At 44.7% G+C, this 27,423-nt stretch overlaps 1 protein-coding gene across 1 annotated transcript in view; it reads right to left on the reverse strand.

Moving 5' to 3' along the window:
* The window catches only part of AUTS2 (activator of transcription and developmental regulator AUTS2), a 744,772-nt gene that overhangs the window by 399,431 nt on the left and 317,918 nt on the right, over positions 1-27,423 (reverse strand). The window lies entirely within an intron of this gene.

The raw sequence follows: 27,423 nt of genomic DNA on the forward strand, positions 1-27,423 counted from the left end.
GGTTACCATCTGTGTATTAACGGAATAAAATCAAGTATCACATACCCACAGAGGGACGAGCAGGAGGATCTGCATCCCAGAGTCTGTTTCTTTAGCTCCAAATGGGGCTAATGTCACCTCAGAGTTACCGAGTTATTTATCTTTCCTGTGGCACCTCTGCCACCACCTGCCTCTTCTCCATCTAACAGCAGACACCCTCGTGGTCACCACTGCGGTTATGGTTTTCCGTGTTTTAGTACCTGGTGCAGCTCTTGAAAAATGTTCTTTATGGCCCCGTTGAATACATTCTGGATGAATAAAACCAGGAACTATACAGACCATCTGTAATCCCAGTTACGTGATCCTCTGCATTTCTAGGGTTTAGGATTTGCCTATTTGGGGATGTACAAAGTTGATATTTTCCTTCCTTAAAAAACCACCTTATTTCTGATTGAAAAAAAAAAAAAAAGAAACAGACAGAAACAGACCTATTATCCCATCACCTATAAAGACAAATATTCCAACTTCCTAGAACGAAGTATGTTAAAACTAGGTTCTACTATGGTATTTCAGGATTTGAATGTCTTATCTGAGGCGGAATCTCATGGATTGTGTTGTTCAAACTCTGCTCAGCCCTGCCTGCCAGGAAGCAGGTCTGGAAAGGGGGTGAAGGGAAAAATGGTGGAGAACGGAAAAGAATAGTTGGAAGGTGCAGAGGAGAGAAGGGATATTCAGGGACTGACTAGTTTTACTCCCCAAGCTGGTCTGGTTCTCGTTTTATAGCAACTACTTCACCATTCTTAACTGTCATCGGTGTAAACACACAATCTGATGTTAAAAAGAATTGCTCCTGTGCCCTGGGAGTGAGTCCTGAGGTCTGCATAAATCAGCATGTGTCATCTTTTCAAAGGCTAAGAAATTTTTGTGGTTCCGGCATTTCCAGGAAAGACTCAGTTGGGTTTCCATAATAATCAGTTTGCAGATTCTAACTTTTCCCTTTGAATTGTCAAAAGGTGAGATCTACCCTAAATTAGTGTTCTTTAAGTATGTGTGTGTGTGTGTGCGTGCAGACCAGTGCATGTCTGCATATGTGTAGCATATGTCTGCATATATAAGCATGTGCATATATGCATATGTGTATATGCAGAAACATATATAATACACAATATATAACATGTTATTATGATATATAACATATAGCATACATACAAAACTGGTCTTCTTGAAGTTCTCTAATTTCAGCGAGTTTTATCCTGTTGAATAACTTCCAGAGTTGGAAGGTCTCAGGCAGAACCTAATCACCTAACCATATGGGCAATTACTTCCACCAGGAACCATGTGTATTCTGCTGAACTCACTCACTTGGACATCCTTCCCCCTTCTGTTGCTACTACCCTTGCATCTTTGGTGGATGACGGACGGAAAACTCTAGGATTTAGCACCTTGGGGTGCTGCTAGAGAATTCAAAGGGTGGTAGGTTTTTCTGTGGGAGGTGATGACATCATAGGAGCCTTGTCATTATTTACATGGGAGCTTTTAAACTTAAGCAGCCCAGATACGCTCTGGAAAACAGCCATGAATACGAACACAGGCCCAGAGAGCAGCACAAAGGCTCATAGGAAAGGAGGCTGAGGCACAATGGAAAATGAACACTGGGTCAAAAACCACAACCTAAATTTTTGCTCTGTCATCATTATCTGGCTTGATTTGGTCTGTATTTGTATGAAGGGCTTGGTGTAGTTGACGACGCTGTTAAATCTGCCGTACACCCACTTTCCCCCCAAGCAGAGATGGCACTAGAAATGTAGGTAAGGCCAAGGTCAGTTTTGGAGACAGAGGAGGACTCGTGTGCCAGGGATCACTGTGGAGAACAAATTCATGCCTATCCTGAGAAGTTGGCTGATGCTGTGTAGAATGGTGACAACAAGCCCTTCACAAACACAGCTCGGAGTCAGCCTTTAGGGAGAAGACACTCCACGAGGCAAGTCACCTGTCCTGGCTCAGTTCTTTCTTTTAGTTTCCTGGTGAGAGAGCCACGGAAGCAAAGTCAATATGGAAGAAAAAAAGCAGAAAAGCCATTTCTAAGATTCTAAATTATGCAAAATTAGTCCCGACACCTAATTTTTCCTGAGTGAGCTGAGTGGGTAAGGCAGCTAACAGGACATACATTCATCCATCCCACCCTAACAACCTGACACAGGTATTACTGTCATTTTCTAGGTGAGAAAAGCGAGCCCGAAAATGTGTTCTCGTAAGACTCCCGTCTCTTGAGATCATGGGAAAAGCAGATTGACAAAGACCCATTTCAAGATACTTGTTTAATTTTTCTTTTTTCTCTCCCTTTAAAAGTCAGTATTAGCACACTTCCCCAAAGAGTTTCCTTTTAGAGGTTAAAGTGTCTCCTTTTCACAATAAACAATATAAACTGTATCTGTCAGGTGAAGACGACAGACTAAGTGAATTTATTTTTTCTTTTTTGGTAAAGATCAAAATCAAGGTCATTAAAAGCATAGCTCTCCCCTGCATAAAAACAACTAATAATATAAATAGCTACAAAGACCTTCTTTAAGAACTGTCACCTCCACACCAAAGTCAGAATCCCCACTGTTAAAAATCTAGGCTACTTCAGCACAACAGAGAACACATCTATTGCTTTGATTTCTTAGTGGAATTTGGATCCAGTGAACCTCATTTTAGAAGCCCACACACCATGTATAAATTTTAAGGGGGGATGAGTTTCAACAGCCCTTTACCTATTAGAGATACTATGAGTAACAGCAAAATTATCCCATTCTTTTTTTTTTGTTTGTTTTTTAAAGAGGTTGAATAAAGATGTGTTTCAAAATACTAACAAGCTTCAAAATGCCTTACTTTGTTTGAACTGTCAATATAATGCTGTGTTTCTTCTCTGGACCCCTGAAATTGAAAACATTCCTAATTTGGTCCCTCAGCTCCAATCTTCCCTTACATGGTCCTTGCATTGGATGGTGGGACCCTCCCTGCATCTGGACAGAAGTTTGTTGTATCTTAAATGTTACCTGGAAAAAAGTATTTCTCATACAAACATGTTGCACAACATCTTTGTGCACAAGACCCCAATGGACTCCCCAGTATTGAATCTGAAAGCTAAACATTCCCATCTTGTGTCCAGAAATGTTGAAGACTTAATAAGAAATCATCCATTTAGCTTTTTTTTTGGACAAGACTTGGGTCCACTGTATTTCTTCTGCATCATTTTGTTTTTGCAGGGTATGGAGTGAGGCTGTTGGGATTAAAAGGCAGAGGCATACCGCTCATCCCAGGTAACGGAGCCCTTGGCCTGAGATCGATGCGTGACAGGGCTCTTCTCAGGCCTTTGTGGAGCTGTGCTCCTCTCGGTGGGGCAGGAGTCCAGCGGGTCACCGCGATGGGCCCTGCTGGCTCACAAATCTCCTCTTCAGGATCACGTTCTCCTACCAGAGGTGCAGCGTTCCCTTGCCCCCATGGCCCCAAGGCTCTTTCAGGGCCTGCATGGGACAGGGACAGGGCTGCATGGGGACTGTCCTCCTGAAGGCAGACCCTGTGGTTGCTACACACACCTGCAAGCCTGGGGGTGGCCAAGGGACAGCTGCTCGCTGAGTGGTCAGGGCACAAGGTATGGACGGAGTCTGGATGTGTGGGATGGGTGCCCACTCATGTATATAAAGTTCCTTGTGGTGCTGGAAAGAACCAGAATTGGACAGAGAAGTAAGGTGGGCCTCCATGTGTGCTCTTGCCCCACAAATGTTTGGTGTGGACCTGGTAGCAAAAGACCCAGAGACAGATGTTATTTTAATGGTGCTTCATGTAACAGAGGACAGCATATTGTTAAAATGATAGATCCAGATCTATCTCATCTAGATCCACAAGAGAAAAGGGCTGATTGGAAAATCCTATTGACTGGGGCCCCTGAGTGGCTCAGTTGGTTAAGTTTCTGACTCTTGATTTTGAGCCCCGAGTCAGGCTCCGTGCTGGCAGTGTGGAGCTTGCTTGGAATCCTCTCTCTCTCTCTCTCTCTGTCCCCCCCCCCCACCTCTCTCTAAAAATAAAACAGGGGCGCCTGGGTGGCTTAGTTGGTTGGGTGTTCGACTTTCGCTTAGGTCATGATCTCGCGGTAGTGGTTTCGAGCCCCGCGTCGGGCTCTGTGCTGACTGCCAGCTCAGAGCCTGGAGGCTGTTTCAGAGTCTGTGACTCCCTCTCTCTCTGACCCTCCCCTGCTCACGCTGTCTGTCTCTCTCTCTCTCCTAGAAATAAATAAAACTTAAAAAAAAATAAATAAAACAGGACAAAACAAAAATAAATGACAGAAGAACCAACAGATGTAACCTGGTGTAAAGCCCAGTCCCACCCGGCCCCCCTCCCCCCGACACAGAATAGACTGCGACCACAAAGGCTACAGACATTCAAGGTCACAGCCAGCCTCCATGATACATTGTTCTAAAGGACTTGGCACCTCCCAAATCAACTCCCAAGCCAGTTTATGGCTACATATTCCAGTTCCTACACACACACCTTTTAAACTGGCTTCAACTTGCCAGTAGCTTTTACTCGAGAAAATTTAATGACAATGTATAACACACAACCTTCATATAACATACAAAACCTCAGAATTGGCTTTCTTCCCTCTTTTCACACATTTATTATAGGTGTTAGATTACAGTAATTCCCAAACTCAACCCCCTAAGAAACAGGGCTATCTACGTTAGGCTTACTTCAGACTGATTTTTTGAAGTTTCAAGCTGAAATATTCTCTTCCACACCTAAAAAACTCCCTGTATTTGCCGATAACAAGCACACATCTTCACTGAGGTTCTGGAACCTCAGAAAGAAGGGTGCAGAGTGTGCAGGTCTTCAAAGGGAAGAGAAAGCAGTTGCTAAGGGAGATGTCATGCTCTCCTGGGATGGTCAGACCTCAGGAATTCTACCAGAAGGCAAAAGAATAATTACAAAGTGGTCGGAGACGGGAAAATGGGATCCGGGGAACACATAAAGATGGACATCAGTATGGGTTTTGAACAACCCACTTGGGTCAGAACATATGCCGACTTTCAAACACAGGTGGTGGTCTTTCATGAAGTGAGGCCCGATCTGAGCGAGAATTAGGGCCCATGTACTTTGTGAAGACAAAGGAACGGTGGGCCCTGGGGGTGAGAATAGGAGTGTGAACTGTCCCCATTCCCTGCAGACTGTTCTGACCCACTCCAATGCTACCAGAACATTCCTTACCACGGTGCTTGCCAACACCCCCTCCCTCCTCCAAGCCTTGGCCAACGTTTCCCACCCAGAGCCCAAATACTCAGGTTTACCCCTCGAGCCAGGGAATGAATATGCCGCTACCAAACTATCCCACACACAATGTGTCCCCCTCAGTTTCTCAATGTGCTCTAGGAAACACTGAGGGCAATTTTCTGGAATTTATGCAGCATTCCTTAAGGGGTCATTCTGAAGCAACAGGAAAACCTTCGTGAAATTCTACTAAGGAACTGGGACTGGTCCAATTTTCCTACACAAATTTTTACTAGATAGAAATCCAGAAGTTTTGGCCTCTTCAATCCATCATAAAAACCCAGCACATAAGGTAATTTTCAGTGTGGTAGAAAACTCACTAGGGTCCTTTAAAACCAGGGGTGAGGGGAGAGAGGAGGAAAAAAGCACCTACACAGCAGAAGCCTTTATGATCTATAACTGAGTACATACTGCATTTGCAATAATACCACATTTCACCGCCTGGGCTGTAACACAGTAAGCCTCTCACAGCGCTGACCAGCCCGCAAAACAGAACCATGAACCCTGGCCAGGAACTCGATCTGCAATAACAAACCCGACTTGCAGTAAAAGCCATCTGTACGGGTGCCAATTATCCTTCTCCTCAAATGATTAGGTTCCATCTAGTTTTGCTGACAAGCAAGTTATGCCACATTTTAATAGGCAATAAAATGTATTATTAAATAATTAGTAGCTAAGAAACAGAAATTAGAGGCTATTTCCCTGCACATGCGTCCCCCAGTACTTTAGTCTATTGATGTAAAGCGACTGGATCCTCCAAAGAGGACGGACTGAAACCTGATACAGCAGTTTACTGTGAGACAATTATGAGGCTAATGAGTGTTCACAGAGACTGAGGCAGGAAAGAAATCTAGAAAATTCCACCTAACCCCAGTTACGTCTGATCTGTAGCAGGGTCCCAGAGGAGCAGGAATTTCTTCAAATCGCTCCTTGTTCGGAGCACATTAATTAAACTGTTAAAGGTAAAGGAGTATATTGATGTCTTTCCCATCTCCCCTCCTATCCCTGCAGGTAGTGTCTGGTACTTGTTCAGCCCTAAAGGTACAGTTGCGCTAACTGAAAAAAGCCCCACTAAGACCAATTAAGGTCTTTACTAAGAGGCTGAAAAGAAGACAAATGAAGGCAGAAAGCCCGATTACAAGGAACCTTTGTACAGATGTAAAGCAATTAGAGTGGTCCCGGGGGTAAGGCAGCATGGTTCCAGAAGCACACGATTTTACAGCCTGTCTAAACTTGGAACAATCTATCTTTTTTTAGGTGGAGAATAAAAGTGAACCCTATATTAGTGTCATATATCAGCGGCTAGTGCCTGCGATTGGTTCCTGCACGCCTGCTGGAGCCATAAAGCTTCTCAAAGATCCCCGGTGGAGGGCAACACCATTATCCGCTGTGCTCTCGCAGGCAGCAAGAAAGGCCTGCCTCGTGGCAGAGCAGAGGGTCCGCCGCAGCTGCGCACGAACCCAGGCAGGGGGTGGGCCGGACCGGAAGGAGGGCAGGGGGAAGGTGGGCAGGGGGGCTGTGAGACACTCTCTCTCTGGAAGACGCTGAAGGGGGTCGCCCTCCGGAGAACAAAAGTCCATCCGGATTATCCTGTCAGGACATTTTAACAGCGGCCACATTTCTGTCATTAGCTCTCCTTTTGATCTCATTAATGCGTATCATGTCAGTGTTTCATCTTTCCATACTTGATAAGAGCCAACAGATGGGTTCTTGGGTAGAGACTCAGATGTGAGAATTCATACTTTGCGTAGGACTTTTGGAAGTGAAATGACCAGAGAGGAGAGGAAGGGTCAGGAATGTGTACAGTCTCCCTCAGTAATTTAGGATCAGAAACTCATAAGGGGTGGGGGGGACCCCAGAGACACTGGAACTCTGTGAATGTCTGTAGAGCAGCCCTTTCCAACAGGAACGCCATGCAGATAGTGAAGGAACTTTAAACTTTTCTAGTAGCCACATTAAAGAAGTGAAGAGAAACAGAACTGGTTTTGATTATACATTTACCCTGATACACCCCAAATCTTATCATGTGACAGGTAACTGACGCAAATGCATTAAGAAGGACCTACTTCAAGCAACTTGCTTACCCTGGGTCTCGAGAACTCGGCACACCTCAATCTGGACCTGCTCCACTGAAGTGCTCAGTAACCACATGTGACTCGTGGCCACCATCCTGGACATGGTCACCGTGCACTGCAGGGAGGGAGAAGGCCTGGCCCACCACTAACCAGCCACGAGAGACGCTAACTGAATGAAGTTTTTAGTGCCTCTAACTGCTCGGCTTAATGTTTGGAATAATATTTCACTTCACAGGGTTGTCGAGAGGATTAGCTTAGATAATCCACGTGAGAAGCTAGTAACAAAGCCTGGCGCCAGGTAAAAGCACCCAGTAGCTATTAGCAATGATTTCTACTATTATTTTTATAAACCAAACTCAAGTAAAGAAAGGTGTAATTTCCCACCAGAACGTACGTTTTATAAAAGCTCTGAGGGCATCATTCTACCTGACGTCCCCTCACTTCTGTCCGTATTTACTGAAGTTGCCAAATGAGTTTCAACAGTTATTTGAGAGTCAAGCAAAATGAGTCTGGAAGATTTGACTGCATCTGATGGCTTCCACTGGACGATGGACCAGGACTTGGTACCTGTTCCACACGAGGAAGGCTGGCCAGGGGTGGGTCAGAAACCAGCATCTGCTGGCGAGATCTGTGTTGCCAGACATCAGCCAATGCTTTCCCACTTGAGGAGAATGATCAGCAAGAACACTGGTTTTAGGGAAAGAGTTGATAATTGCGCAGATTATCTTTTGATTTTTGATAACTAATAATTAATGTGGAGGAACGGCATTAAAAAAAAAAAGGTGGCATTTAACATCCAACAGAGAAATAATTAACTTTTAAAGTTAGCCAGTAAAAGAAAATGCCAAGGCAGGATGGTGAGGCAGCGCTGACAACAAGAGGGGATACATCGGGACATTAATTAGGTACAAGCAAACATCTTCCCTAATAGCTCATGTTCTCATTCCCAAAATGTCAACAATAGATATTAACACCAGATGCTGGCATTACATCTCCCCTGACAGTGAGTCTGGGCCATGTGTGTATGCTCGGAGAAAAGATTCATGTGATCGAGGGGAAAAATCCAAAGGGATAAAGGCTGTGTTTCCTTCTTTTAAATAATTTACAGATCCTTTATGAAGGGTAGGGAAATGGGAGCTTAAGAGGGATCTCAACTGAAACATAAGAAAGGAGACAGACTGTGTCAGGTGAGGCACCATCCACGGGGAGACTATTCTGGCATCTGTTCCACTCCCCTGGCGCACCCTGAAACCCCAAATGCTCAGCCGTTCTCCTGCAGGAGGCAGGCAGTGTACCTCTCGCAGCTGCTGCTTGAAGCAATCTCTTGGGGTGAAACTACCACTCCTGGGGGTAAGAGACATCACTATTATGTTTAGAAGATTTCAGAAAAAAAAACCGATTTCTGATGATCTAAAGAAAATCACTCTTCTTTTTATTAATTTCCATTTTTTCACGCTTTGGGTCAGACAGAGGAGAGATGTAACCAACATGAGGAATGTGACAGGTTTCCATTACTGAGCAGGATGCCATCAAGGCCCATCAGCTGGCTACGTGAGGGACTGTTAGCTTAGGCTCCTCGCACCATCCGCTAGGCAAAGCTGCCAAACTGAACCCTGGCTGTTGAGCTGTGAAGCAGATTTGGGGCCACTGACAGAAGGGAACAGGCTGCAAAGAGGGAGACACAGGGTGGTGGGAATGTGTACAGAGTGACTGTCTAATCTCAGTGACTTTCTTTGCATTCCACTACCGACACAGATGAAACAAATTCCTCTCCAACATCAGGGCCTCTGCACGTGTGGTTTCCTTTGCCTAAAAGGCGCTGCCCTCTGGTCTTTCTCCTCACCTCTAAGTCTCTGTAGGCATCAGCTCAGAGCGTCACGGCCTCCATGAGAAACTTCCAAGCCGACTCTGTCTAAAGTAGGGTCCCACCTCGCCCTGCGTTTCCATCATTCTCCAGCCCAACCTCTTGGCCTTTGCTGCTGCTGTTGTTTCTCTAAACAGCATGCCCCATGCTTGCACTAATTGCATGTGCTGGAACTGTCTGTCCATGTATTTCTGTGTGCCCAGGCCTGGAATACAATAGGTGCTCAGTGAATGTTTGATGAACACTGTTTGGATCTCTGCTGCCTCCTGTTGTTGAATCAGTCGTTGGACCAAGAAACACCAGAGACGATCCAAGTGGCTGATAGAATAGCTCAAATTGAGGGCTATCTGGAATAACCAACCAGCCAGCCAACCAGTCAGCCAACCAACCAACCAACCAACCAACCAGCCAGCCAACCAGCCAATCAACCAGCCAACCAGCCAGCCAGCCAACCAACCAACCAACCAACCAGCCAGCCAGCCAGCCAGCCAGCCAGCCAACCAACCAGCCAACCGAATGACCAACCTAGAGGCTTCCTTTGAACAAAAACTGAAGAGCACAAATGAAGGAGACAGACTCTCGGCACTCAGGGGGGTCTAGGAAAAGAGGAATGTATACAGGTAGCCAAAGATTCAGATGAAAAAGTCACTGGACTGATGGATGTTGGTCAGGTCATGTGGTCGATGTAGGTCCTGGGCCAACACTGTCAGAGGGAGGGGTTCTCAGAGCCTCCTGAAAGCCAGGACAAACGGCACAGTCCAAGGGTCAGGAGTATGATCTCTAGAGTTAGGCTGTCTAGCCTGATGACTGGGATCTTGACATTTGAGTAAGTTTCTTAAAATCCTTGCTCCTCAGTTTTCTTATGTGCAAAGTGGGAGTATGAGTATTGTCTTATTATGATTATGATGAGGATTAAATATCTATGAAGTGCTTAGCATCATGCTTCATACATAGGAAACACCTAACAAACAGCTATTTAAAACAAAATGGTCTCGGAGCGCCTGGGTGGCTCAGTCGGTTGAGGGTCCTACTATGGCTCAGGTCACGATCTCACAGTTTGTGAGTTCGAGTCCCACATTGGACTCGCTGCTTTCAACACAGCATAGCTTCGGATCTTCTATTCCCCTCTCTCAAAAATGAATAAACATTTAAAAAAAAAAAAGAACAACAACCAAATGGTCTCTTTAAGACCCACAAAACTTGCTTACTGGTTAATCCCATCCAGCTTTCATGTATGTGGCCCATCGATTCCGGGTGTTCCCTTTCACTTCCCCTCCTGTCCTGATTCTGTAACATCCAGCATTGACCACAAGCTTAAATCCCCCGCTTGCCTTCTTTCAACCACAAATGCTGATCTAGCCACACCAGCTCCCTCCTATCCCTCATCCAGCTTTTGCTAGTGGCTAACAGAGGACTTGTAGCCTCTGTCCCAGTGCTTGCAAGTGGTTCATATTTGGTTTTTCTTCCAGAAAACACTAGCTTTAGAGAGGCAAAGTATGACACCTAGACTAGGACCTGGGCCTTGACATCCAGATGATTAAGAGAAGAGATGAGACTTTTGAGCTTAAGCAATCTTTGCTAATCTACTTCATTCAGAAACCAAGTCTTCCTTGAATTCAGAGCCCCTAAACCCATATAAAATAATTTGTCTGTCCATCATCTCAAAGTATCTATTACGTATAAGGCAAGTTACTAGGCACCACAGGAGGGGGGAAAACCCAGAAAACAAGATCTGTCTTCAAAGGGTGATTATGTTACAGTGTAACAGAGCTCAAAAGCCGCTTGCCAAAGAAGGCACTAACCTCTGATTTTCTAAGGATCAATTGCATTCTGGTTTTGAGCACAGAGATTTTAAGCATTGAAGTGCCAATGACTTAAGCCACAAAAAAAAAAAAAAAAAGTCCTTCAAGTACCACTGGTAAATAATCATCTTCGTGATGGTTTTGGAATTCCACTTTAATCAAATCCAGTAAGACGTTCCAAATATCATTTATACTTTAACAATCAACTCTCAATCTCTAAATCCCGGCTTTTCCTTTAATCACTCATGAAAATTCTATTGTTCATGTGCTGACTGTGGTCTGCTGCACCAAGCCGCATGATCGCGAAGCCCACAGGCTGCTTCGGGTCTCCCATGTCACCACCCTGGCTCTGGAGCCACAGCAGCGGCCAGGGGCAGGGGCGCTCAGTCAGACCGCATGGGATCTGCCCTGACAAGTCTTTGGCCTTGCAAGCCTCAGACTGTTCACTTGCAAAATGGAAGGTGGGAGTAGACACCTCCCTCACAGGAGCTTAGAGCAACGGGACAACTATGAAGTGCTTAGACTAGTTCTTGACCCTCAGTAACCCAATCACTCTTGCCATAAAAAAGTTCTATTAAGAACCAGCTTTGAAGTGCCTCCCGATTTCTGTGGCCCCCCGGCCGGTGTTCGACACATACTCAGATCCTAGAAAAGAGTTTGACAAGTCACAGGATGAAATCCCGTTGGCTCACTGTCACTTAGCCGGAACTCTTGGGTAGCAACTGCCTGGTTAGCACTGAGTCAGGAGAGATTGGGGTGTGGTGGGTCAGCTGACATCACACAAAGCGTTTAATACAAGGAGATTAAAAGGTACTTTAGGGGCCACAAAGCAGATATTCTTTTCAGTAATTTCATCTAATGGGGAAGCAACCGGGCAAACCTAAATGGATGATCTTGTTTGGCCAATAGCTAGCTATGACTGGTCTTATAAAGCTATCTTTAATTTCTGGGGACTCGGTTTCCTTACGTTAAAACACAGAGTGAACCCTGCTGACGTGTGCAAGAGGTGACAGAGTCCTCCCTGCCAGCGTGACCGCAGCAGGCTGTAAGGTAAGCGAGTGTGAGCCTGTCTCTAAAATCTTCCAACGGCTTGCATCGCCCTTCCCCTGGACAAGCTGGTTTACAACGTGTGACTACTCAGAGAGCCTAGAACTTACTTGCTGACAAGTTGATAATTTTACAACGCTGTGTAGCCTGTGACAGAGCTACACATAGGTGTTATGGGATGACTCAGTGAAGGCACATCTCAAACCTAGGAGTGAGCAGGGGGAGGGAAGGAGGTCCCAGGGAAGCTCAGCTGTTCTGGGACAGTAGCACCTCAGTGAGTCTTATGCACCTGCAGGGGCCAGGGAAGCTGTCCAGGCAGAACCAGCCCCGTGAACCAAGGCATGGGGCAAAATGGCATGAAGAATTGCCAGTCCTCTCTGTGGCTGGAAGAAGAGACACGTGACCCACCATTAGTTATGCACCGAGCCAGGAAACAGCCTGGGAAGGAAAGCATGCTCTGGGATGGCGTACACTTCCTGGCTACACAGAAGGCGACAACTTCACATTGTCATGTGTCCAAGAGGCGGGCGTGTGAGCTTCTGTCTCTTCTCAGAGACACCAAGACTTTTATCTCTACCCACTCATGTTGTTTCCTAATTCTTAGGAAAAAATGTAGTCTACCTTTCCTGGTGAAAGGTTTTGGAAGGGACAATGGCTCAAGGGAGTTGAGAAGCTTCGACACTGAGGGAATGCCACTGAACCCCTACGGAGGAAGGGCGGGTGGAGCAGGGCTCGATCCCTCGGGAGCTGGACAGGGGGCTTCCCTGGAGAAGCTTATCTGAGGCAGCCGTCCACAGTAGTTGGAAGGCATGACTTACTGCCCAAAGAACTTCCCATGGGAGAGAAGCCTGGGGGGAACATGGATGCTAAAAGAGGAGAATCACTGAGGGCTGGCAGGTGCTAACTGAAGAGGCAGTGAGCACGCCGGCCAGAAGGTTAGGGTATGTGGCCTTTTGGAGAGAAGGCATATGGGAGACTTTCTAGATGGAAGTCGGAGCAGGTGACCTGCAAATACTCATCCCACCCTGAGACGACGTGATCCCTATACCAATATATGCCGGGTTACACTAGAGTGACCCTCGGCAGACACCACACGCTCTCCAGAGTCTTCTAGGCTATGGGGAAAGGGACGGGCAAGGCCGGAAGACTTCACAGAATAGTGAGAGGCTTCTCGTACAGAGGGCTTTGCTTCCAAACTTCTCTGAGCCAAAGACACATTAGACCCGCTTTGCCAACAGCCACCTGTCTACTTCTCTGAGGCGAGGCACAGCATATGCTGGGGAAGGACACAGGCGGCCCGAGGAGCCAACATGTCTTCTCCTGCATGTTTTCCCAGTTAACTTTATTCTTGGATGCCTTTGGAGAAAAGAGTCCCTCCTAAAAACATCAGAGTTTGGAGAAAAGAGGGAGATTCGAGGAGTGCTGGTAATTCTAAACTTGTCAAATGGAAAAGCTTCATTCCAAAACAAATGTTGTGGGTTTTCTTTTTTTGGGGGAAGGGTGCGGGTAACTGCTAGCCAAATGTCATCTTTGCTTATTCTTGATAAACTTGCTAAAATGTCTCCTAATCCTCAAAAGGTTCTAAGCCATGTTGATCATCTTTTAAAATAAGGTCACTGAATTTAGAGAGCCAAGAAGACTGCTGTTCTCTGAATGTGTTAACACCGTCCAGCACAGCAGACCTCTCTGAGGTCAGACGCTTTTTAAAAAGCTCCAGCTTGCATGGTCTTCTCTTAAAAGATGGCCAAGTGCACCAGACTTAGCAGGTCTCTGAAGGCTGGACTTGAACTGGGTGTGACCCTATGACAGGGCAGGAACCGAGAGATTAAGAAAAACCCGGTGTCAGGCGACAGGAAAACCCCCAGAATTCAGTGACAGGACAGTTCGGTTCCTCTCTCTCATGCTTTTTTTTTTTTTTTTCCCCACTAGGTTTTCTTGCCTTTACCCTATAAATGTGTCTCGTTAATTTCTGCTCTGCCCTGCCTACCAGTATCGCCCAGGTTCAGATTCTCATCCGCTTCACTTTGGAGCCTACGCTCCGCAGAAAATCAGTCATGTTTCAGGGCCTGGATGAGGGTAAGGCAAGTGCGGTGCCCAGAGCACAGAATTCAAGAAGGCATCATCCTCAGGGCTGTGTAATCCCAACCGCGAACTTGCCGGCCCTACAGAGGCATGCCTCCTCTCTTTGTATTTTGTACCTTAGGTAATTCTCCTGCCTCATCCCAATCCTGGCCCTGTGTCTAAACCTTAGTGAGTATCTCTAGTGCCCGCCCACACCCCCGACGCCATAAACGCCCTTGCAGGATCTCGTGGTGGGCTCCCTTTCCAGAGGCAGCGGCCAGCATCTCATGGTCCCAAACCAGACACCAGCAGTCCTTACCGCATCACACTCCCCTTCAGGAAAGACCTACCTTCTCTTCACCCTTGCCCAAGTCCTGAAGAGCCTCTCTTATATGCACATAAATAAAAGAATATACACAAAACCTCCCTTCCACGTTTCCATCCTAGAAGCCTTCCCTAAAACCACTGCTTAGTTCTTCCCCCTCTGTGCTCCACCACACACTTGTGTCTATTTCTATGACAACACCGACCACAGGGCACTGCCTTTTTTTGTTGCTGTTGTTTACTGTCAAGTTGGTTTCCATATGACACCCAGTGCTCATTCCAACAAGGGCAGGGGACTGCCTGTAACTGCGCACGTGGCACTGGCTTGAGGTTCCAATCCAGTGGGGACACATGGTGTCTTCCCGCCGGGGCACCCCCAGAGACTACCACAATTCCTGGCACACAGCTGGCCTTCGACAAAGGTTGGTTGAATACATGAATGTGCATTCTGTTCAACACGTGTTCTTCCTTTTATGCTCTAAACAGGATCAATTCCAGGGTCCAAAGCAACAAGAGGAGACTTCCAACCGTGGGAGAAAGAATGGGACAGGATGGTTCAGAGCACAGGTCTGTCGAGGTTGCTAACTTTGCCTCGTCAGCGTGAACGGAAGAGACCCGTGATAGTGTGGACTGGCTGCCATGAGCAAGTTAACATGTTTGTTAAACATCATTGATAAAGATGATTAAATATTCCATTTCTGTTTACTTTAATTAACTATAATTAAAACATCACCGGGAGTCTGTAAAAGCCATTTGCATATACTGTTTGGAGAGGTGTTTGGTACAGTCCTGTCTTTGCAATTTGGAAGCCTCCGTAAGTGAGCTTAACTTGGCTGGATTCCTCCCACTCTCCTCTCAGAAACAAGCCAGTATTGTGGCTATTTTAAAAACTACAAAGTCTTTCCCAACTTTAGAAAACAACACTGACTTGGTAGAATACAGGATGATCTACAGAGAACACATGCCTAGAAAAATATCTTGCATTGAACTCCTAATAGCACCGAGAACAGTCTGGCTGGTTTTAAGGCTAGGCAGAGGAGAGTGGGTAGCAAGAGGGAGCAGACGGCAGCCTGTCTTCTGTTGTTAAGGATGCAGCTGCGTGTAAGTGGGGGCAGGGTGGGTAGGAGGCAGCAGAGGTCTTGACCTGCCCCATCCAATATGGTAGCCATTAGCCACATGGACCTATCTGAAGTTAAACTAATTAAAATTAAATAAAATTAAAATTTCTTAGGTCTCACACTTTCAAGGACTCAGCAGCTACCATGCAGTGCCCATATACTGGACTGTGCAGGTATCAAACACTTCCATCACCACACATGTTCTACGGGGCAGTGGTGGCTCCCAGACTGGCCTCCGTGGCCCAGTGACAACAATGCCCCTTCTTACCCTTAGTTCATAATAAATATGCACACATCAAGCGTATTCTCATCCATCTTCTTGCAAGCAAGTGGCTCCCCTAAAAGGGGAAATAGTATATATGCTACAGGACTGATGCTGCCATTAGAGTGTCCTTTCTAGTTAAAAATGAACATTATCATCTGAGATACCTAGAGTTGGCTCACTTAAAGAGATCCAAAGTGACAGATGGCCACTAGAAATTTGAGGACAGTTTATAAATCAATGTGGTGCCCAAGAGGGACCCCAAGGCAGGGGGAGGAAGGAGAGACAAAGCACTGACCGCACAGATGAGCAAACACGGATGGACCTGGAGGTCTGCAGGGGTGGGGAAACCCAGCACCACAGTCCAGGTGTCCCCTAGCCTTCTGATTCCTTGGAGCGGCTTGATCCCTCAGGAGGGGCAGCCATGCTAAACTCGAGCTGTGCCCTGGTCTCCTATTTCAGACAAAAGACATCAAGGAAACACTGCCTAGGTGAAGTGATGCCCTGGCCAACTAATGACTATTTCTATGCACTTTCTCCAGCTAGACCTGCACCCTGAGTCAGCAAGTTGTCCACAACTAGCCTCTTCTACAGACCTGTGTTCACATTTTAAACCAAAACTAACAGACTCCATCCTGTAAGAGGTGAACCAAAAATCCTAAGATCCAATCTGAAAGAGAAGCCAAGGGCATTCTTTTCCAAGCATTAGATTGGTTTCACATGAGGTGATTAGACTCTTTTCTGCTAATTGCACTAGAAAGAACTAATTAGAAAAATCCACCATTCAGCTAATGAGAGCTGGGCCCTAACCATCTCAGTGCTTAACTTCTCAGGTTGTAAAATATCATTTTTTTTTCATGCCCCATCTGAGAAAGTTGTCACTGTGTTAAATTCCAGCAGTCGGGCTGGGCATTAAATAACTGAGGCAACAGTTACAAAATGCCTGCAAGTCTATACAGCTCACTGGGGCTCCACCCAAGATTTCCTCCTGCTTCAGAAGGGTAAATATGATAGATATCAAAGACCGCTAACTAGCAGTGTAACAGTGAACTGGTAATGAATTCTGCCCCATTTCTCAGCACAACCTTCTTAGTGCCTTTGTGCCTTTTATTACGGGGCCTGTTAATAATGCAGGATAAGGAATTTCACATGTAATGTTGTTACTCTGAGAAGGAGAGTTCATTAAAAAGCAATGATATCACCTGATTGAGACTCACGTCCCTGCCAAAGGTTATAGCATTTATCAGGAAGCTGCTGGAATGAGAATAATGAAGAGCTAATAAATCAGAGTCCCTCATCATACAACAAACTCATTATATAGTAAACAGTAGACACTGCAAGTCAACACTGGAAAATAGGAATCCAGCCATAGCGTTAGGACAAGGGCTGTGGCAAAGTTTTCTTCGAAGAATAAGTTCAGAGGAGGGTTCTGGGTTTCACATAATTCACATATTATGTCCACTAAAGAAATGCCTCCACAGCTCAACACTCTTCCCAAAAAAGCACTTTTTCAAAAAAAGTTTACAGTCCTCTTGGCAGAAGCCCAGATCCTATATGCTGCAAGATGATGTGTGAAATTAGCAGAAATGGAAATGTCAGAACTTCTGTTTTTGGAATGAAATGCTAGAGATTCTCTCTGCATCTCGGGTCCCCATTCCCTATCTCCAGGTAGGAAGTTTTCAAGAAGACAAAGATTCACAGGTTCAAAGACACTGAGGATGCAGACATGAACTCGTCAATTTCCAATGAGGATCAAGAATGAGAATTAAACTCACCTTCCCGAACAACCTGTGGACAGGACACCAGCTGCCAGGTAGGTATACTTCACATTGTCTGTCCTTAATGACTCATAAGGTGACTTGATGGGGTTTGGATTAAGGGCCATTTGGGAGGTTATCTGGCTGCTCGTTAGCTCCTCTAAGAAGAGAGTGTGGAGTAAGTACTGGGATTCAGATCCTTTCACTGTGTCTTTTATTAACGATGTCAGGACTTGTCAGAGTAAAGGACTAAAACAAATGCTTACAATAAGGCTTGAGAAAAATCTAGAGATTTCAGTTTTTAGGTATACTCCACCCCTCATGCATATTTCTCCTGACAGTTATGCTGCATTCTTTAAACAATTTTTCAATTTATGTTCAAATCGTGTATGATTCCAAAGGCTCTCAGGTTACTAACGTAGTGGTGTGTGTGCATGAGTGTGTCCCCATATGTGAACAAATGTTACAGGTGACAGGAGAGACTAACAGCACAGAACAGTGCATGTATTATTATCCCCATTTTACAGATGAGATATCAGGGAGATTAGGTATTGCTTGGGATTAAACAGCTAAGTGACAAAACTAGGATTTCAAACCTGGCAGGTCCTGTCTTCAACTTCAAATTCCTTTCCTTTCCTCTCAGAGTGTTCCTAGCATCCTCAAACCGAGTTATGTACTTATCAGCCTTATTTTGCTTTGAATTTCACCAGAAGGCTTAATTATGCCCAGTGTTATTTTTAAAGGCAGCCATCAAAAATTAATCAGGATCTCTCTGTAAGTAAGCGGCAGGAAGAAAAAAAGATATTAAGACTTTTATCAGAGGTTAGATTCTCATTAATGGAACACAGAAGAGGGGCTGAGTTGGAACTGAATGGCTCTTCTCGCAATGGTCTTAAGCCTAACTTTTCTTTTTTACTTTTCATCTTGACCTTCATTTTTCATCTTGACTCCTTCATGAATAAAAAAAAATAATAATAATCTACACCCCACTCTCTACCCCATCTCTGACAACCTGAGGCCTAAAGAGGTGAAACACTGTATACACCGCTGTGGCAAGCTACTAACTGAGCAAGAGGGAAAAGCTCAGGTCTTCGCTCTGGGCACCATTTCTAACAATTCAGTAGCTTGCTCTTTTCGCTGGTCAAGAAGGAAGGTTCAACATCAGTATTCAACAGGAATACCAGACTGTCATCTCGTTTTCATTAATCTATAATCCTTATTAATACAAGGGATGGCCCAGAAATGAGGACCGAGACAAATTCCAGGAAATACAGTTAACATCACATAATTAGAAAAAGCTACTGGAAGAGAAAACATGATTTCAAATGCTGAATAAATCAACATGTTGTTTTGGAAAACAGAGGTTTGATGGCAATACCCAATTTCCTAATCAGCTTTATACAGACAGAGAAACAGAAACGATGCCAGTGCAGCTCGATTGTAACAGTAACAAGCAATGTTTAATGACATACATTGAAAGTGATTAACAAATTATTCCTTAGAATCCAATCAATATTTGTAATGTTATTATTTTTTTAAATGAAGAAAGTGAGGAACAAAGATGGGGGTGAGGAGATGGGTTAGGTGGAATGGTCTGGTAAACAGGTGGGATGGTCTGGTAAACAAGGCAGGAAAAGGGCCTGACCTCTTACTGACGGGGCCTTTTCGGGAAGCTGCATGTCTTCTCCAGGGCCAACCTGGACAGAAACGACGGTACATAAGGGACAGAAGCGCAGAGGGATTCACGCGTGAATTGGTGTGCTCCTAAACACTTCCCTGTGTCACTCCTCACTGAATTTCATCTGGACTTGAACTAGGATGAGTAAAATAAGTATATTGCATGGCAGACTCGGGGAGCACACATAGGAGACACGATAGCAGTTACACAACACAGGCAACATTTTCACTAACTTTTCCAACGATCTCCCATCACTGGGAGAAAACTTTGTCCCCTTGGTCAAATTTCCCTAAAAGACCGTCTGTGCTATCTGTAATGTCGGCTGTGTCTAAACATCAAGTGCAACCATGATACCCTTTAATAGTTAATCCTCCAACATGTAATTAGGCATTCACATGACAATCAAAACCATGACTATATTTCATGTTTGCCTTCCCTTTCAAGCCCTCTACTAGAGGGGCACTTACTCTGTCAAATCTGCTATAGTAATCAAAACATTGAAATTACTTCTTTCCACACTAAATATACTGGAACTGGTTGTTTGATTAAATGTAGAGCAGAGAGTGCAATTTGCTAAATTACAAGTATTCTGAACATGTAAATATAGTTTAATTACTGCAATTAAAGAAGATTACTGGAGATTGGCAGATGGGAATGTAATGCTGTTTTAATTAGAGTTTTTAATGCACTGTAACATAAGCATAATATTAACCCTTTATCCCAAAAGAGGTAGCTGGTCTGTGAAAAATTAGTATTTAAAAATGTATTAGAGCTAGTGTGTCATAACAAGGGCTGGACGGAGTCACACTGCCCTGGAAGCCATCAGGGAGGAGACTCACAACTTCTAAGAACAGGAAACAGAGGCAGACAGTGATGACGGACAACACATCTGCTGTAGGTCTGCTTATGAACATGTATGCAAGCATGCATGAGCACAAATGTGCACACACAGAGAGACACATATCTTACCGGCTGCTTTGCATAAAAGAACAATACTGCCACAACATCAAGGACTGAAGGGACTTCCGTGCCATGAAATGTTTCACGGAGTCCATGTTTAGCAAACATGAAAAGAGAAAAGTATTTCAAAAGTGCATGTATTTAAAAAAAAAATGCATTCATTCATCTCTGAGAAAACCACAGCACAGAAATTCTACACAGGGTGGCCGTTATATTATTATTATTCACCTTCCAGAACAGTATAGGCTACATAAAGTAATATTCCAGAATGTAAGAAGCAATCTTTGTCATCTTGAAAGCTATCACTTGCAACATTTTATCCATTTAAGTCAATAGCCTATTAGAAATTCTAATTGAAAGTTCAATAGTCAGCTTGGAGCCTTACAATAGAGGTTGCCTTTTGGAAAGCCATTTAAAGTCTTAATCTCTTTATCATTTGGTATTTTGAAGCCTAACTTTGTTCTTGTTAGGCAGATCAATGGCATTAATTTACAAAATGGGGGAAAATGTCACCCTTCATCCGTTAAGTCTCAGCTCAGTGAAGAGCAGCATAAGCGAATCTGATCACTGCTTTCCCATATTAGCAGCAAACGGTGCCATGGGAGGCTTGACCTACAAATTTTAATTACTGCATGAAAAATTCAGTTCCTGGAGATGAAGAGAGACTTGAGTAAAAGCAGGGGCCCACCTTATGCAAGTCTGCTGAGTTTTACGTCCTCAGGACTGGATTTTTGAATCAGTGGCCAACACCACAGTCAATGGAAGGTATTTACTATATCCAAGAACAAGCCACAAACTTCAAAACAAAGCAAGGCCAAGACCAAAGATACTGGGGCAGGTTAAGTAAGCTTCTACGGGAAAAGCTGTGGAGGACAATATGGTCTGTTTCACTGGGCATATAGCATCTTGATGGGTCGTGCACACACCTATCAATTGGAAACAGACAAACAAATAAAAAAACAAGATGTGGTCATGAGGCTAATTCAGTTAATAGTTACAGCCTCAGATACAAGCATTCCTACGAAAACCAGGGAGGCAGTCTCAGTGCTCTTCATGCAGGGGAAGGACTTATTTTTCACCCAGAAAAAAAGAAATGGATTCTAAGTGTGTAGGGATGATGGGTAATTGGCGGTGGCAGAAAAACCAATAAAAATAAGTCATCTAAAAATTAAAGCCAAAGGTAGTAAGCAGCAGGCTTAACCACTGCCACAGTAAGCAGAATTAAGGGGCAGGGCTATCAGCTTTTGTATTCTAGAAGCTTAGGGAACCGACTTAAACAACCATCACCTTACGTGTAGGTGGAAACATGCATTTGTCAATAAAACTGAAACAATCACTTAGCACACATCCATGCATCTGTACTTAAAGAAAGGAATGAGAAAGCTACAGGGAAATGTTAACAGTACTTACTCTGTGGGCATAGAAGCATGTTCAGGGGGGATGGAGATGGAGGCTTTTGCTTTTTAGTTTGGAAACTTTTCAAAAATTGCCCAGTTTTTAAAAGTAACTAACCCGTACGGCTTTCCGAATAGTTAACAAATCAACTTGTTTAAAAAGAAGAAAAAGAAAATCTGTATTTGACGTTACAGCATAAGAGCTGTCAGTCTTTTAGAAAGATTCCTTTTTTTTTAATATGAAAGAGAGCACTATTTTCTTCCAAAATTTAGACTTTTTAGTTTTAAGCCTACTTAAAAGTGAGGCTTATTCATTTACTTTTGAAGCTTGATGCTGCTCCAGAACTGTGGTAACTGTCCAGTCTCAGCTAATCACTTAACACGTCTATACAACTTAAGTGGGGAAGCATTTCTGCGTAGCTGGACACAGGGCCCAGTATTGTGTCATGCACGTGGCATCTTTGTAATATGACCTGGTGATGGCAACAGGGAAATACGAACCTGGCAACCATGGATGTGTGTCTGTATTTTTTCCACGCAGACATAGCTGCTGTCGGCTAAAGCTTAGCAGTCAAATAGCTTTCTGATGACTAACTCATATTTATCTTCGCATTTCTGATCTCCATTGATCTCGACGTCCTTCTTAATCCAAGAGATGCCTCACCGTCACCTCCTGCCACCAATAGCTGGAAGTGTGTGATGAAGTATCCTAATGAAAAAGCCATTAACATTTGTACCAGGTGTTTCTGGGCTTTTCTGCCCCTGTACTTACGTTAACAGTATGCAGGAAGGTCTCTAGAAAGGACAGAGGCTCCTGGTTAGAAAGCTAAGCAGCCACATCCCTAATATGCCTTGGCCATTGACACAGATGGGCTGGTCCTTAGGTCAGGGCCCACTACCTGGAGGGAGCAGAATCCTAGGACTAACTAACACAGTGTGAGGAGGGCAGGAGCTGGCCTCAGAACCGGGCAGGACAGCATGTGCTGTAAGGCAAACCCCGAGCACATTTAAGGAGCCTGGCTTCCAGCAGAGCAGGACCCGTCCTCTATTGAGACTTCAGGAAAGGGCTTGGAGGCACACACAACAGAAGTCATTGCCATGAGATGGAAAAGAACACATGCTCGATATAAGAACGTAGGAAATGCAGAAACTCAGCTTCCCTGAAGTGTGGCATTTTCAAAGCCCACACATCATAACAACTCTGAATTCTGAGACGCCTAAACAGGAAGCCCTTGAGGTTCCATATGTCTCCCTGGCTAGAAGGACAGCTGAGGAACCATGCTGCTTGTCTGCAAGAGGCCTGGCAGAAATCACAGGAACCCTGGCCCGAGAGCTAAGAATGTGCAGTCATTCCTCTCCCCCAACCTCTAAGTCTAATTTACAGCCCTGACAAAAGCTGTTGGCTTGTTACCAGGTCTGTCTCTGTACATAACTAGAAATGAACCACCAGAAAGAGTTGGCTCACTTCTAAATTTTGTTTTTATGGCTAAATTAAAGAAAAAAATCATAGGATTCATCATCACTTGATAGTAAAAAAATTTAGTATTTCCTTTGTTCTACATGACACTTGACTACCAAGATTAAGAAGGGGAGATTGTTAGATGGATGTGAAAGTCAACAGTGGAAGTGGAGATACACAGGTTAGAGAAAGTGAGCTGAGATCACAATTCCTAGCTGACAGGGCTCAGAAACCCTGAGGAGCTCCAGAATGCTGACCAGACAAGGCATTCTGACATTCAAGGTCCTCCCCAGTGCACTCAGAATCTGTCCTTCCCAGGCATGTTACTAGTCTTCTTCTCTGCAATATTCTCTTCCAGTGATTTTATTTAGATTGTGCAGTCATGTCTGCAGAAATGAGTCATATTCCTAGTGCTGTACTTCAGCTACTTACTTCTCCAGACTCCACATTTTTCTTTATTTATAGCAATCCTACTCTTTCTTTATGATTCTACCCACCACACGATCAGCTCAAATGACGTAGGAAAGGATCAGACAAAAATCCAATACCTTTTGATGAGAAAAATACTTTTTTTAATGTTTTATTTATTTTTGAGAGAGCGAGAGATAGAGACAGTGTGGGCAGGGGTGGGTCAGAGAGAGAGAGGGAGACACAGAATCTGAAGCAGGCTCCAGGTTCTGAGCTAGCTGTCAGCACAGAGCCCAACGCAGGGCTTGAACCCATAAATCATGAGATCATGACCTAAGCTGAAGTCGGACGCTTAAGCGACCGAGAAAAACACTTTGAAAACTATCAAGAGGTAGGAAGTTCTTTAACATGGTAAAGAACATTTCTGAATAACTGACAGCTAACATTATACTCAGGATGAAATACTGAAAGCTTTCTTCCTAAGATCATGTACAAGACAAGCATGGCTACATTCACTATTGCTATGAAACACTGTACCAGAAGTTCTACCCAGAGCAATTAGGGAAGGGGAAAAAAAAGGCATCTAGGGAAGGGAAAAAAAAGGCATCTCTCTCTCTCTTCACAGATGAAATGATTCTATATGCAGAACATCTCAAAGCTAATAAAATGAATGCAGCCAAGTTGCATGGTACAAGACCAACACATAAAAATTGGTTGTGTTTCTATATGCCAGTAATGCACAATTCAAAAACGAAATTCAGAAAACTATCCAATTTACAGTAGCATCTAAAAGGATAAAATACCTATGTAACTAAAGAGGTGACACACTTGTACACTGAATACTATAAAACAAACATTGCTAAAAGACCTCAAAGACCTAAATAAATGGAGAGATACTCTTGTTTATCGATTGGAAGACTTCATACTGTTATGATGTCAACACTACCCCAAGTGATCTACAGATTCAAAGCAATCTCTATTGAAATTTCAGTGGAATTTGTACCCTAAAACGGAGCTTCTCTCTGACATCAAGTTACTGAGACAAAAACATGAGGCCCAGGGGAGTTCAGTGGCTGGGAGCAGGGGTCCATGAGTTGATTGTGAGGGGTTACAGTACCCTTTTCACTATTCAGAAGGGCCAAAAAGGAGCCACCCATGCCTCCAACAAAGCTACTTTAGGCTAAAAACATACTATCACAGTTATCCTACATATGCCTAGTGAATGTGAGTAGAAATAAAATGAAAATTTATGATAAATGTTATATGCCAAATGCAGGTCAGAAGACAAAATACTACAAAACAGGGAATTTAAGGAGGGGATGGTGAAAAAAGGAGACATTCTCACAGGAAGATGGCTCAGTCTAACACCTTCACTGGATTCTGATGGACATAGGAGGATGCCTAGAATATCCAAATCCATGAATTTCAGGGTGCTGAACTAGTTGTGGATTTTATTCAGAAAGAAAACTCTCAAATGAAGAATAAAAGGTTGCAAAAAAAAAAAATTCTGAGAAAATGTCACAAGTTTCCTTCTGCCATCCCCTAGAAGCCCAGACCTTCCCTCCATGTTAGTAGAACTAGTCCCAAAGCAATTTTCTTTGGAAGAACCAATCTATACAATGTCGAACCTGAAGAACATTCTCCATTTCCCCTTCCACGATAACCAGCTCTCCAAACTGCATGCAGAAGGCCAACAGGTAGAGCAGCTCCTGAGGTTATTCTAGAAGCCAGTGCTCTCTAGACATATTCAGCAAAATAGGCCTCTCAGAGGCTGGGGAGACACAGGGCTACAAACACAAAGGCCTCGGGGCGTCTGGGTGGCTCAGTTGGTTAAGGGTCCAACTTCGGCTCAGGTCATGGTCTCATGGTTCGTGGGTTCAAACTCCGCGCTGGGCTCTGTGCTGACAGCTAGCCCAGAACCTGGAGCCTGCTTTGGATTCTGTGTGTGTGTGTCTCTCTCTCTGACCCTCCCCTGCTCACGCTGTCTCTCTCTCCCTCTCAAAAATAAATAAAACATTAAAAAAATTAAAACAAACAAACACAAAGGCCTCCATTTGGAAACCCACAAATGCCCCTCTTATCCTAAAAACTAAGCATGGAGCCATGCACTTCATGCCCACTGCCACCTGCGATTATAGTTTTATAGTTATTAACATACACTTGGGCGATCAGATTGTTTTAAGGACTCAGCAAGCATGCTAATGTGACCCGAGGATGTAATGTGTCTTCACTGCTGCCACCCCAGCAAGCACTTTTGTTTACTTTAGGCCAAGGGAGAAAAGAAATCCAACCTGGTTCAGAAAAAAAACATTTAGATTAAAACGGATCTGCTCTCTTAGAAGTGACTGGAGGACCTGTGTTCAAGCAAGTAAGAGATGCTGCATGAAGCAGAGACTGGGTCTCTAGCCTCTTTTAGCCAGCTCAAGGTCAAATCAAGAAAGGGACGTGGCCATGCATAGCCGTCCAGGGCCTGTGTGAGTCAGAGCTAACTGGGAAGTTAGGTGTAGGAGAAGGGAAGTACATTAAGCACATGCTGAAAGATCCAGAGGCATTTCCATGGTGGTGCTCTGTATACATATGTGCACGTACGTATGTGTGTAAAAGGGGCACTCGCAGAGTAAGGGAAAACCAAACAGTGTGGTGGGGTGGAGATTAGGTGGCTATGGCAGCCGAAGGGGAGTTGCGGAAGGGTCCTGGTGCCCTGGGAGAAGCGGAGAGGGCCAATCGGGCCTTCACGACACAGGCTGGACTTGAGTAAAAATCACAGGAAAAGGTCCAGGGGAGAGCAGAGTTGCAATCAGGTCCCTCTGGAGATGGGTGGAGAAGCAATCATGAAGCCTTGTGAGGACAGATCAGCAGTCCCTGGGGAGCCTCCTAGAAAGGGCCCTTTCAGGCATAAAGGAGTGCATTCTGGGGCTGTGATTGCCTCTCCAGGCTCAGCCTGCTGTGCTGACCTTGAGGCTGGCCCCCACCCACTGGGCAGAGAGCAGAGAGAGAGGCTGGAGACTTGGTTACCAAATGAATCAAACAGAAAACGTGAGCAAGATGAGCAGTTAGATTTTTTAGTCACAATGGGGATTCTCTAGAGCTGAGGCCCGGGGCGAGGGTAGTCGCAGGCAGAAGGCTGGGCTGATGGGCTCAGAGGTGGGATGCCATCCTCCCCCTGACAGGATGCACTTCAGCAGCCTACCAGGGTGTGCCATCTTTTCTTGTGTCTTTCATGGGTGATGGCTCCAGGAATTGGTCTACGTGCACTGTGCCAGGTCAAACAGCAACTCCCTTGCAGAGCTGGGAATAATATCCAGGGCTCTGCCTCCTAAATCGGTTTAGAATCTAATTAGGGATGGGATGTGGTGATGAAGGTCTACACTAAGCATTCAGCCACTCTAAAATAGTTTTTCCTTCTACCTTCTGAATATTCTCCGTAAGAAGACACAGTGGTTCAGCTTTGCCTCTGTCACTTGAACTAGGAGAAGAGTAAACAGTGAAGACCGTATCTAAGACACGCTGGTAGGGGAGGAGAGGGGAAAGCCCAAGACATGCCCACCACCCTTCCTCACAAGTCCTGTGGTTAAGGACGATGGGGACTCTGTACTTTTAAGGACTCTGTACTTTTGCCCATGGGAAAAGCATTTTAAGTAACTTCTTATATAGGAACCCAGTCTACAAAACAGATGTAAGTGAAGCTACTCTGGGTGAGTAGCAGATGGGGGGGGCATCACATATTCGTGCCCCCCTCTCTCTTTCCTCACTACCTGTTCCGTCAGCCTCTGAGCACTAGACAGGGGTCAAATCCTGCAGCGGGACAAGAGACAGTGGCCCTGGCGCATCTCTCTCACGCTATGTGAGTTTTCCTCTTTGGGTCTCCCTATCCTCAAGGGTAAAATGAGAGGCTAAATAGGGCTTGGGTGGGTTTCAGAGTCCTCTCGAC

This window comes from Hyaena hyaena, unplaced genomic scaffold (genome assembly GCF_003009895.1).
Source record: "Hyaena hyaena isolate Hyena2069 unplaced genomic scaffold, ASM300989v1 scaffold_135, whole genome shotgun sequence".
NCBI lineage: Eukaryota > Metazoa > Chordata > Mammalia > Carnivora > Hyaenidae > Hyaena > Hyaena hyaena.